The sequence below is a fragment of the Passer domesticus genome, chromosome 9 (genome assembly GCF_036417665.1).
Source record: "Passer domesticus isolate bPasDom1 chromosome 9, bPasDom1.hap1, whole genome shotgun sequence".
NCBI lineage: Eukaryota > Metazoa > Chordata > Aves > Passeriformes > Passeridae > Passer > Passer domesticus.
In genome coordinates, this window is record NC_087482.1 from 15,745,317 (window position 1) to 15,758,045 (window position 12,729).

Sequence of the window (12,729 nt, forward strand, 5' to 3'; positions counted from 1 at the left end):
GCACAGGCCAATGGCATCACAGGGCCTTCTTGGTGGGGTCTTCAGATACCCTGGTGGTCACTGAAGAAGGAAGCTGATTTTTCTGGGAAAAAGACAGTTTCCCATATGTGGAAAAGAATAACCTCTCACTTCCCCATCCTTTTCTATACAAAGTTATACAGGCAAGTGCATCCATATATCTCTATTTTCCTTGTCAATCTATCTATCTATCTATCTATCTATCTATCTATCTATCTATCTATCATCTATCATATTAATCTATTGTGGTGTTGCATTTCATTCAAATGGTATGCTCTATCTTGAAAATGTACCCCTCAAAAATGTATGATTTATTCCAAGCTGTGTTCCTCCCCTGAAGTCCCATGAATCTGCAATCCCATTGGCCCAAATCTTATTTCGTGCCCACTTTGAATTTCCCTCTTAAGCTGTGCGAGGAAGACCAGATTCTCTCATGGCCCATCTCTCCCCTAGGCTCGCCCTCTCTCCCCCTTCCTTTTGCCTTTCCCCCTTCTCCCTCTGAAACCATGTTACTCCCGGGGCTGGGACCCCCAATAAACCCTCATCTAATCAGCACCCTCAGAAGCCGTGTGGAGTCTCCTTGCGTGCCTGCTGCTGCCAGCGAACTCACAGCCCAGGGGGCCCTCCGGGGACTCCCCGGGGAACCCCCCCCCCAAACAAACTGCTACAATCTATGAAATGTTTCTGTGATTTCCTTCTTGCTAGACATATGCAGGCTTGTTTAGATTGACTGTGAACCAAAATCCTGCAAAGCTGGAAAATGACTGGTGGCCATCACTCTGATTTCCTTAAAAGCCATTTTTCATTCTAATTTTTTCATCTATGGTGGCTGGTAAATACCTGTCTTCCTTAAGCTATGTGCTGGCAATACTGGAGGTAGAAAATAACATAATGCTGCATAGTTTAGATACTTGATAGTTTCCTTGTGAAATTTTATGGCAGTATCTCCTGCCCCAAAACTAAAGCAGCAGGTCAGCTACTGAGCACAACTTACTGCATAGCTGCAGCTCATGTTTCTACAGTGGAAGTGGCTTTTTGTTTTTCTGCATGGGTATGAAACACTACCAATTGAAAGGCCGTTTACAGAGCAAAGAGCCTTGTTAACTGTTGCCTGGACTTTGGGAAGGTGGTAGCTGTTAGATCAATACCCAGTAAACTGCCGAAATTAATTTTTGTGACTACTCTCTTGTGATTTTGGCCTGGCTTCTTTAGGAGGTTCAATTTTCATTAGAAATGGCACAGTGGAGCCAGTGCTGCCTCAGGACAGGTGGAGCTGGGACAAATGGCTCATTGATTTTGATCTCAACAAAAAGCCACCTGAGCTCCTCATGACAGCAACCCCACGGACTGGAAATGGATCCATTAAAACTAACTCATCATAGAGCTTTTAACTCGAAGCTCTGACACATGGAGCTTGCTCAGTTCTGCCATGGAGGAAGGGAGTTTGAAGACAAAGAGGTTTAGCAAGGAGATCCATGTACAACAAAAGTGCTTCTATTTTAGCAAATGAAGTATCTTAGATGTGAAACTTCATCCGTACTCCAGTCTTATCCTTCCATTTACCCAAATTCTCTGTCTTAAATCCTTTGTCAGTAGGAAAATATGACAGGGAAGTGTAGATCCTCCTTTCCTTCTTGAGCCAGGCAGCTTGTAACCTTGTCTTCTCCGACAAACAGGAGCAGACAAATGGGAATTTTGTCATGAAACCATACTTGGGAAAGTTTGCCCTGTGTTTTTGTCCCAAAGTAACTGAGATTCATCGGAGTATTTACAAGCCCTAAAGGATGGATTTATTTTGCTTGCTAGAATTTTGATTTTTTTAGACCTTTTCTGCTGCAGAAGAGCCTGGCACTTGCAGAACTCTTACCCCATGCACTTCTCCAGTGCTTCTTGCAGAGAATCATGTGTTGTGAATGAAACTTTCACAGTTGACTTCTGCCTCCTTTCCTGCCACTGTTTTGTTCTTTTCCCATTTATAAGGACACAGGTGAACTAGAAATGTTGTGGTCAGATGTGCTCTGTGGCTGCTCTGTGCTCAGAGGAGCTCTCCTGGATGTACAGCTTAGCATCTCCCTCTTTAAAGGGCTGCCCGGCTTCCTCCTGTCCCATCTCGTGGGTCCATCTTTTCATTCCCTTTTAATTTAAAATACTTCCACAATTTAATATTAAATGCTAGGTAAAAAAATCCAGTGGCACTCCCAGATAGAAAAAAATATGTTGTGTGTAACCCAGAGGAGGAATTCTGCTGGCAAAGTGATGGCTTTCCACTGAAGTGGATCAAACAGGTGCTCAGTTGGATGCTGGTGCTGAAGTACTTTTCTTGTGGCTTGAGTGTCTCATGGCAACAGCCTGAGATTTTAATAGCAGAAAGAAGGGATTTCCTGCTAATTTTCCTCTGAGAACTGTCACCTGTACAATCTTTTACAGCCTCATGTAGTCTGACCTGTAACTGCTCCAAAGCCTGGTTAATTTTTTTAATGCTTTTGAAATTTTTGGTCCCATTTGCAGAGAACAGGAGGGTGCTGGCTATTTTTTTTCAGGTGCAGTGTATTTTTACTGGGGGCGGGACTGGCTTTAGTTTTACCTTCCCAGCATCAGCTGCACTGATGCTGGGAAGTTACTCTCTCTTATTCCAGTTACTCTCCAGGCTGGTACGTGCAACCCCAGTGGCAGCAGTGGTAGATTGAACTGTGCCTGGGCTGGGTTGGGAGGGGAATAATCCTACTGCATCCATGATTTTCCCTCCTGGGCACCTGCAGCAGGCAGAGCTGTGCCCTCCCACTGAGGCTGCCTCAGCCAGGAATGCTTGCAAAATCCCCGTGCTCCTTTTGCACAGTTCTGTTTTTTCCCTGGCAGAAGCAGGGCTGGTATCTCCAGACCAGGGGACATGGTGACACTGGGTGTTTCCATGGAACGTGGTGACGCTGGGTGTTGCCATGGGACAGGTGAGTCCTTGAAGGCACACACTTGTCCCACTGAGCTTGGGGCCCCTATTTGGAGATCAGCTGCAGACGACTGGAAAAAAGAATGTGGCATCTCCCAGTTCAAACAAACAAACCAGAAAACTTTATTTTGAGGGATGAGGGGGCCAAACAACAGGGGTGGGTGCTCGTCTGGTCCTGCCCTGGTTTTCAGGCCGACTGTAGGGCTTTTTATCTCGCAGCTGCCGCCGCAAGACGTGCCTCACACGAATTGGCCCGGATTGGGAGCGGGGCAAGATCCAGGGGGGTATGTATGGGGCTGTTTGTTTCCTGGATGACTGAGATTCCTGGGACAGCCTCAATGCCACCTGGCTGGTGGTACCAGCACTCTGGGCTGGACCATCCTCCAACCTGCGGCGCTTTGCCAGTGGGCTCTTGGGTGCCTGAGGATCCGTGTCTCCCCGTGGGTGGCCTCGCTTCAGGCCCTGCTTTCGGCAGGGCAAGCTGCTGCTGGTGACCAGCCCCACGGCCTGGGACCACCCTGACACCTCCTGAGGGGCTGGACCATCCTCCAACCTGCGGCGCTTTGCCAGTGGGCTCTTGGGTGCCTGAGGCTCCGTGTCTCCCCGTGGGTGGCCTCGCTTCAGGCCCTGCTTTCGGCAGGGCAAGCTGCTGCTGCTGGTGACCAGCCCCACGGCCTGGGACTGCCCTGACACCGCCTGAGGGGCGGTGCTGGGGCTGCTGGTCTCAGCACGCAGCAGTGGCACGCGGTTGAGCCGGATGCGTTTTCCTTTCTGGCTGCCCGAGTCTTGTGCTTGCTGTCTCCATGAACGGCGATGAGCCTGGTCCGGCCTGGCATGTCCGGAGAGGCAGCTGCCGCTCTCTGCGTCTGCCTCTGCCCGGTGACACAGTGTGCATTGGGGAGAGAGAGAGAGGGCAGGGGGAGTGAGCACCTTGTAGAGCTCAGGAAATGTCCCTGCAGCATTGTCCCCAAGGCTCCTCTGGCCCATGAGAGGAGGGCCTCTACTCTGGGGTGATTCTGTGGATCTCCTGTTTCCCCTTTCTGCTGCTCTTGGCCGCTCCCCCTCTGCCATCTGTGGGGAGGGAGACTTGGCTCTCACCTCGCTCCTTGCCAGGGGGACGCTTCTTAGCAGCGTTCTGCTGCACCATTGTGGGTACGGAGGAATGCCTGGACGGTCTGTGCCACAGCACTGCCGGCCTTTCTCCTCCTGACAAAGCCTTCCAATCCTTCCTTGAGTGAAGAGAGATGCCTCAGAGACACCAAAACTCGCTCAGCAGCCTTGGGCAAGCTCCCTCTCGGGATCCTGTCCTCAGCTCTGAGTGCAACGTTGATGTACAGCAACGGTTATACCTCAGGCCTCCCTGGAGATGTGCCCGTGACCTCACAATCTGTGAGTTCTGCGTGCCCCACTCCCCTCACTTGGGGACGGTGTCCTTGTGGGTGCTGTTAAATAAAAATTAAAACTGGCCAAGGGTCAGAATGTATTTCTGAATTTCTGTTTTTCTGCTTGAACTTGGACTAAACAATGCTACTTTTTTGCCCCCACAATTTCCCACAAAGTGAAGGTGGAGAAATTACTAACTTTTACCAAGATTTGGAAGTGGCTGTAGTAACAGAGATCATATAAAAAGCTAGAGACACAGAAAGCTAGTATATAAAATCAGCTGAATAGCAAGAGGGAATTGGCATACATCTAGTCTCTTCTCAGGGCTCTTTCTGAATGCTGACTTTGAACGTCACTTGCTTTGTCATAATTCATGGGTAAAGAAAAAGAATATCTGTTTGAAATTGGAAAAGGACAGAACTTGTTCTTTGTTTTTTTTTTGTTTTGTGGATTTTTTTGTTTTTTAATGTGGGCCACCAAAAGACACTAGAAAATAAAATTTTCGAACTATTGCCAGCTGAAGCAAAGTTCTGAATCAGTTAAATAAATACCCTGTAACCTATTTGCAGAAGTTCCTCTAGCATCCAAGCTGTGTAGTAATCTCCTCAGATTCTCAAGTAGATTTCACAAAAATTGTATTGACAACGTTCTCCCCAGACAGCCTTTGACAAGATCAAAAAAAGTTGACAGGCAGCAGATTCAAAACAAACTGAATCAGGTATTTCTCCACACAGTGAGAAATTTAATCTCTGCAGCTTATAGTTAGAAGATGATATGGATTCCAGGAGTTTACATGGCTTCAATAATGCAACTGTGAAAGAAAATCTCTCTCAGAGCTATTAAAATCTGACTTCAGAACTGATTCCACCTGGTTTATGTGTGGTCTTGAAGAAGATGTAAGAATTCCTTCTTGAGCACTCAATGGAGGATTCTTTGTTATAGGAGTCTTTCCTATTTTTAGGCTGTGCTTTAAGAGGTATAAATTAGAAATCTGCATTATTTACTGCCCTGTACTGTCAGCAGACTTGGTAGGAATTAATGCCAAGACAGCATGCTCTCTTAAGCTCCATGGAGCAATTTTCTTTTTGTTTTGAGACCAGTAACAGTTGTTTGGCCTCTCCATGTTGGGTCTCTGGAAGACCACTACCAAGTTTTGGTAGTGATGGTAAACCAGGGGCTTCCAGAAGCTCCTCTGCCATGAAATTTGTTGCAGGTGACCTACACAGAGTAGTTAAAGGCTTATTTCCTTAATTCTTCACAGGTCCAGTGTTCGCTAAGTGATATTTATATAAACATTAAGAATTAAAAAAAAAACCCCAAATGGTGCGGAACAAATATTTATGCTATCAGATGAAATCTTGGACTTCCCAGATTGAAGAAATTTACAAGCGCTGAGTATTAAAAAGCAAGATTAGAAGAACACTGGGTGTTGGTGTGTTTCCTATAAAACAATTACATTCCTAAAATAGATATATTCTCTGTCTTGTTCACACTTCTCTTGTTGCTGTTGAAGGACACAGAGATTTGCTTTAGCACCTGACATTGCTTTTCACGCATGGCTTGCAGCCCCAGCTAGCTGAACAAACCAGCCTGCTGTCCAAGAATTTTGCTTACTCCTCATTTCCCTCTTCAAATTTAATTAGATCCAAAGAGTGCTAGGCTTGGAAACAAAAACAGCAACTTGTTTTGAGAAGGAGTAGAACATTTGGCCCCTCTCTGCCTTGTCCTGTGTCCAGGTTTCCCCTCAGCCAGGGCTGGCAGTGAAACCATCGGTGGCCGTCCTCAGGCAGCCCTTTGGCTGGCACTGTCCTGCTGGTCATGGCACACAGGTTCTTTTTGTGCCACCTGCACACGTGCTGCGGGAGCTGCCTCTCCTGGGGCTCAGCCTTGGAGAGCTGCCTCGCAAGGAGACTTTAGATTTCCTCTCCCAACCAACTGCATTTGCCTCCGGCTGTGAGGTTTGGGGATTAGTTCTTGCTGAGTTCAAGGGAGGTGGAGTGGAAAATGGAGGCACTTTTGTGCCTCTCCATATTTTATGTTGGTTGGGGTCTTGCCTAGAACTTGATTTAGGCTAGATTCCTAGGTTTCCTCTAATTTATATGAAACAGTATGTTTTTCCAAGTGGTTATCAGTGAGGCATGAGCCACTGCACTCCTGAGCATTTGCAGCTTCCTGGGATGCCGCTGCATCCTGAAACTGAGTCTGCATTGAGGCTGGGAAGCAGAAGAGACATACATAGCACCTGTCTGTGCTGCTTACCTATATTTTCATAACTATTGGTGTTCCTTGATAGGCCTTCATTCTGATTTTGAGTATCATGTGTTGTGAATGAAACTTTCACTGTTGACTTCTGCCTCCTTTCCTGCCACTGTTTTGCTCTTTTCCCATTTATAAGGACACAGGTGAACTAGAAATGTTGTGGTCAGGTGTGCTCTGTGGCTGCTCTGTGCTCAGAGGAGCTCTCCTGGATGTACAGCTTAGCATCTCCCTCTTTAAAGGGCTGCCCGGCTTCCTCCTGTCCCATCTCGTGGGTCCATCTTTTCATTCCCTTTTAATTTAAAATACTTCCACAATTTAATATTAAATGCTAGGTAAAAAAATCCAGTGGCACTCCCAGATAGAAAAAAATATGTTGTGTGTAACCCAGAGGAGGAATTCTGCTGGCAAAGTGATGGCTTTCCACTGAAGTGGATCAAACAGGTGCTCAGTTGGATGCTGGTGCTGAAGTACTTTTCTTGTGGCTTGAGTGTCTCATGGCAACAGCCTGAGATTTTAATAGCAGAAAGAAGGGATTTCCTGCTAATTTTCCTCTGAGAACTGTCACCTGTACAATCTTTTCCAGCCTCATGTAGTCTGACCTGTAACTGCTCCAAAGCCTGGTTAATTTTTTTAATGCTTTTGAAATTTTTGGTCCCATTTGCAGAGAACAGGAGGGTGCTGGCTATTTTTTTTCAGGTGCAGTGTATTTTTACTGGGGGCGGGACTGGCTTTAGTTTTACCTTCCCAGCATCAGCTGCACTGATGCTGGGAAGTTACTCTCTCTTATTCCAGTTACTCTCCAGGCTGGTACGTGCAACCCCAGTGGCAGCAGTGGTAGATTGAACTGTGCCTGGGCTGGGTTGGGAGGGGAATAATCCTACTGCATCCATGATTTTCCCTCCTGGGCACCTGCAGCAGGCAGAGCTGTGCCCTCCCACTGAGGCTGCCTCAGCCAGGAATGCTTGCAAAATCCCCGTGCTCCTTTTGCACAGTTCTGTTTTTTCCCTGGCAGAAGCAGGGCTGGTATCTCCAGACCAGGGGACATGGTGACACTGGGTGTTTCCATGGAACGTGGTGACGCTGGGTGTTGCCATGGGACAGGTGAGTCCTTGAAGGCACACACTTGTCCCACTGAGCTTGGGGCCCCTATTTGGAGATCAGCTGCAGACGACTGGAAAAAAGAATGTGGCATCTCCCAGTTCAAACAAACAAACCAGAAAACTTTATTTTGAGGGATGAGGGGGCCAAACAACAGGGGTGGGTGCTCGTCTGGTCCTGCCCTGGTTTTCAGGCCGACTGTAGGGCTTTTTATCTCGCAGCTGCCGCCGCAAGACGTGCCTCACACGAATTGGCCCGGATTGGGAGCGGGGCAAGATCCAGGGGGGTATGTATGGGGCTGTTTGTTTCCTGGATGACTGAGATTCCTGGGACAGCCTCAATGCCACCTGGCTGGTGGTACCAGCACTCTGGGCTGGACCATCCTCCAACCTGCGGCGCTTTGCCAGTGGGCTCTTGGGTGCCTGAGGATCCGTGTCTCCCCGTGGGTGGCCTCGCTTCAGGCCCTGCTTTCGGCAGGGCAAGCTGCTGCTGGTGACCAGCCCCACGGCCTGGGACCACCCTGACACCTCCTGAGGGGCTGGACCATCCTCCAACCTGCGGCGCTTTGCCAGTGGGCTCTTGGGTGCCTGAGGCTCCGTGTCTCCCCGTGGGTGGCCTCGCTTCAGGCCCTGCTTTCGGCAGGGCAAGCTGCTGCTGGTGACCAGCCCCACGGCCTGGGACTGCCCTGACACCGCCTGAGGGGCGGTGCTGGGGCTGCTGGTCTCAGCACGCAGCAGTGGCACGCGGTTGAGCCGGATGCGTTTTCCTTTCTGGCTGCCCGAGTCTTGTGCTTGCTGTCTCCATGAACGGCGACGAGCCTGGTCCGGCCTGGCATGTCCGGAGAGGCAGCTGCCGCTCTCTGCGTCTGCTTCTGCCCGGTGACACGGTGTGCATTGGGGAGAGAGAGAGGGGGCAGGGGGAGTGAGCACCTTGTAGAGCTCAGGAAATGTCCCTGCAGCATTGTCCCCAAGGCCCTGCTGGCTGGCTAAAGGGCAGGGGAAGTGCCGGTGCCCACAGCCCAGCCTGGCTCCTCTGGCCCATGAGAGGAGGGCCTCTACTCTGGGGTGATTCTGTGGATCTCCTGTTTCCCCTTTCTGCTGCTCTTGGCCGCTCCCCCTCTGCCATCTGTGGGGAGGGAGACTTGGCTCTCACCTCGTTCCTTGCCAGGGGGACGCCTCTTAGCAGCGTTCTGCTGCACCATTGTGGGTACGGAGGAATGCCTGGATGGTCTGTGCCACAGCACTGCCGGCCTTTCTCCTCCTGACAAAGCCTTCCAATCCTTCCTTGAGTGAAGAGAGATGCCTCAGAGACACCAAAACTCGCTCAGCAGCCTTGGGCAAGCTCCCTCTCGGGATCCTGTCCTCAGCTCTGAGTGCAATGTTGATGTACAGCAACGGTTATACCTCAGGCCTCCCTGGAGATGTGCCCGTGACCTCACAATCTGTGAGTTCTGCGTGCCCCACTCCCCTCACTTGGGGACGGTGTCCTTGTGGGTGCTGGCTGGGACTTTGTCCATGTCAGGCATGGCTGTGGTGGGAAGAGGAGAAATGGGAACAGGTCCATCAACAGGTTTATGGGCTTGAGTAGGCTCAGGTCTTACTACAGGTCATCAGTGATGATTGTTCCCCCCACCACAGCACCCAGGGGACCTTGTAAAATCTGAAGACTTTGCTTATTTTTAGGCCTCTCATGTTAAAAGAATTCCATGCTGGGCCTGTGTTACATAATTTTCTCAAAAAAATTGTCCAATTAGACCAAGCTGAAAAGTAGTTCTTTTACTGTGGTAGGTTTAGGAAGGAACACAGATGTCGACTAAAAATCAGTCATTCCTAAGAAAGCGTAACTGTCATTATCAAAGAATTGTGGATGTTGAATAGCTTAAATGTACAAAATAACATGAAACTAAAGTTGAAGCAGGTTATTACTTACAGTCTAATTCAGAGCCCCTTGAAGTATGTCAAAAAGAAGCTTTGACTTCAGTGCTCTTTGCATCTGACTTAATTCCACAAATTGGAAACAATGTTTTGGTCAAGCTTTTTTTAATTTTTTTTAACAATTTAATATGTGTCAAAAACTCCTAAGGTTCACTACATTTGCCTATGGAGTATTTTTGATTTCCAGTGTTTTCTTATTCCCATGTTGGGTTGTTGTTGCTGGGTTGTTCGCTATATATTTTTGCCTTTTTTTAAATTTTATTTTCCAGTCTAAAATGAAAATCTGCTGTATTTAAGTTTTTGATCCTGTATGATAATGAAGACTAAACTATCCCATTTCAGTTACTTTTCAAAATAAATATGTGGATGAAAGTAGGTAAAATCTACTTAACAATATGATTATATTCACATGAGGGTCTGAAAAAAATAAGTACTTTTTTCTTATCTGTTAGCTCACATAATTAGTTGTTAGAGCACTCTTGGAAAAAGAGCTATGGGAGTAAAAGCAGTGGAGCTAAAAAAGTGCAGCTAATGTAAGGCAATGGTTGTAGTGCAAAGATGCCAGAGAATATAATAAAAAATATCTGTTGTGATTTAAATTTAGCATTATTAGAGTCTGGGGAAAACTATGGCTAAGAAGTCATTAGGACAAGAACAAAGTTAGTGCTGCAGAGAAGAGAGTTGATGCCAAGCTGAAGACACTGTTATTTACAGATGATTCAGATCTGCCTATCAGTTCAGAAAATTGCCCTCTAAAAATGGAAACCATCATCATATTAAACTTCACATGGAAACAAGAACCACAGCATGTGGACTGGCCTTTCTCCTCGTGTTGTCTATGTATAAATATCTATTTAGCAGTGGGCAACTGGGCTGCCTCTGTGTGGTGGGGATGATGGGGTAGTAGTTTGTGGAAGGTAGCTGGGACAAACTTTAGGAGAGGTAAAGGACAAGTACCCACAGCCAAAGAATATGGTCAATGAAACACTTGTGGTTTTGTCATGAAGAGTAAATTTTAAGGAATTAAACACTTGTGGTTTTACCATGAAGAGTAAATTTTCTTAGTGTAAAGTCATCTTTTTATCATAGACTGTTGAATTTTAAGCAGTGTATGTGGCTGTAATGCAGCTCTCAACGTCAACATTTTGGAAAATTTCAGAGTATGGTATGTCTTTAGGTCCATGGTTTTCATGTGCCTTCACTTGCTATGAGGGGTTTATCCAAACCCCAGGTTCAGATAGTATCCAGCTTGTTCCAGATGTCCTGCACTTTTGTTTCATGGGCACATAGATAATAAAAAAGTTATCAGTTTCTTTATGCCTTTTAACTGTTGTTGTTAGCCAAGGACATGGTGTACATTTTTGTGAAAGCATTTTAAAACCAGATGAAATTGTTTTTAATTCCGAGGTTTTTCAGAAATATTTTCAATGATACACATTATAGCATACAATCAGTGCACTGGAATTTGGATTAACTTAAATAAGATCAAGTGAATATATCAGCAATCTTCCACAAAATAATTAAGAAGTAACTGTGTACTGCATATGACTTTTAAATATCTTTAAATATCTGATGACTATTGCAATTGTGTTGTGGTGCAGGGTTCATTTGGTTTCTTCCGTTTCCCCCTAAAGTTATAACGGTTCGGTCCTAGGGTTCCCCCCCCCCACCCCCCCTGGCAACCCCTCCTTTTGAGAGTGTCAGTTTTTTGTCTCCACCCCTGTTCCCCTGGTTACCCTCTGTCAATCCCTCCCTGAGTTCCTGTCCATCAGCCACTGTCCCCTTCCCTATTTCCAGAAAGTTCTCCCCTCCTCGGTGGGTGACTGGATCGGGAACAAGGGTCCCTCCCTGTCGCATTCCCTATTGGCGAGCCGGCATATTTGTCACGAGTTTGTTCCCTCCCAAGTTCTCTCTCATTGGTTGAAATGTTCTATGTTCCGTCCCTTTCTAATCGGCTGTACCCCTGCCTCGTGGTCCCGACTCGGCTGGCGTTCCCTGGAGACATTAAAGCACTCTGGACTTTGCCCTGATTCGGGTCCCTCTTTTCTACTTCGCCTTCTTGCTGATCACTGCTGCCTCCTGCTGAGGCTCTGCCCGGACGCCCCCGGCGCATCTGGGCAGTGCCCCCCCGGCTGTCAGTTGCTGTGCCACAGCTCGGCCGGTGCAGCCTCCTCCCCCGCCCGGGGGAGTAGAGAAAAAACCTCGGACAGCAACTCGGCACAATTGTACTTCAACTCGGATGAAACTTTGACAGATTTCAGTGCATGTTTTGCTTTTTTTTTTTGATCTGGGCCAGAACTGTAGAGAAATGGAAGTCTGACCATGTGTGCACTTTGTGTGGAATGTATTGAGTGGTTGCAAACTTGTTTGAAGTCGTTGTTTTGGGGAACTAAATATATTTTTTTCCGTGTGTGTGAAAGTTACAGAAGAGTTACTGTCTAACACATAAAAATTCAAAGCTAGCCCTATAAATGGGTAAGAAATCACATGTCTCTCACAGCTTTCAAGAAGTGAACCTTTCTTTGGAAAAAGAGAACCAACAATAAGCTGTGCTTTTTATTAAAATTTCTTTTTATTTAATATCTCTCTCCATGTTTGTATACAATGTGTATAATTTAGTGGATTTTGTAGTCAAAACAATTGATATTGCCCCTATTTTCCTGCAGGTTTCTCTAAATATATATCCTCTTCAATGATTTTTTCCCTTTTAATAATCTTTATTTATGGTTCACATGAAAAACCAGCCACTGGGGAGTTGGGAACATGGTTTTTATTGTCTGGATGTTGTCAGTGATGGTGCACGGAAGCATAAAGGATCTTGAATTTTGTAAACCAAGGTAATTGTGCAGGAATCTTGATAACAAATTCTTGTTTTGACTAGTAAAGGATAGGTTATTAAATTCATCGTTGTAGTATCTAAAGCTTGCTCCAAAATGGGGTAATTTTTCATCTAAGGACCACTTTGAAGTACACTCTGCATGTTTTTTTTGAAGCATCCCTTAACAACAGAAAGTTACAGCTGGGATGATGTTTCACTGCTTTTTAAATAGATCCTCTATGCAAAACCTGAGGGCTGTAGTTGAGCTGAGCCCT